This window comes from Ursus maritimus, unplaced genomic scaffold (assembly GCF_017311325.1).
Source record: "Ursus maritimus isolate PB19 unplaced genomic scaffold, ASM1731132v1 scaffold_2, whole genome shotgun sequence".
In the NCBI taxonomy this organism is placed as follows: domain Eukaryota; kingdom Metazoa; phylum Chordata; class Mammalia; order Carnivora; family Ursidae; genus Ursus; species Ursus maritimus.
The window spans coordinates 46,758,772-46,759,505 of NW_024424452.1; positions in this window are offsets into that span (position 1 = coordinate 46,758,772).

A 734-nucleotide genomic window follows, 5' to 3' on the forward strand; every position below is an offset into this window, starting at 1 on the left:
TTTCCCTGGATGAACCCCACCTCCGAACTCTGAACACTGACTTTTTTTTTTTTTTTAAGATTTTTTTTTTTATTTGACAGAGATAGAGACAGCCAGCGAGAGAGGGAACACAAGCAGGGGGAGTGGGAGAGGAAGAAGCAGGCTCATAGCGGAGGAGCCTGATGTGGGGCTTGATCCCATAATGCCGGGATCACGCCCTGAGCCGAAGGCAGACGCTTAACCGCTGTGCCACCCAGGCGCCCCTGAACACTGACTTCTGAACACACTTTGTACAGTACAAATTTTGTTATCCAATTTCCTGTGTCTGGACTTAAACACAGTCTCCTGGAGGGTTGATGAGGACGAGGCAGACCCCACTGTGGGGCTAGTGCCAGGACAGAGGAATGAGTCCTGGACCTGGTTATGGTGAGGCCCGTTCCTTAATGTGGGTTGAAAAGAGAAGTAAGAGGGAAGCATCTGTGTCAGTGTCCTTGAGAAAAGGCAGAAGTCAAGGAGGAAAAATCACTTTGAAGTCAGAATCCAAAGACCAGTCATAGAATCACAAGCATGGGTCAAGACCAAGATTCTGAGGCCAGGTGGCAAGAGGAAAAAAAACAATGGATAAATGAGATGGGTCTTGGGAAATTAGTGTTAACAGTTCTTGAGGGCCCTATGACTCACTTTTGTAGTGGGCCAGTATGTAGAATTACTTTGTGTTGACTTAACGTTCACGCATAGCTATGAACAGACTTTGT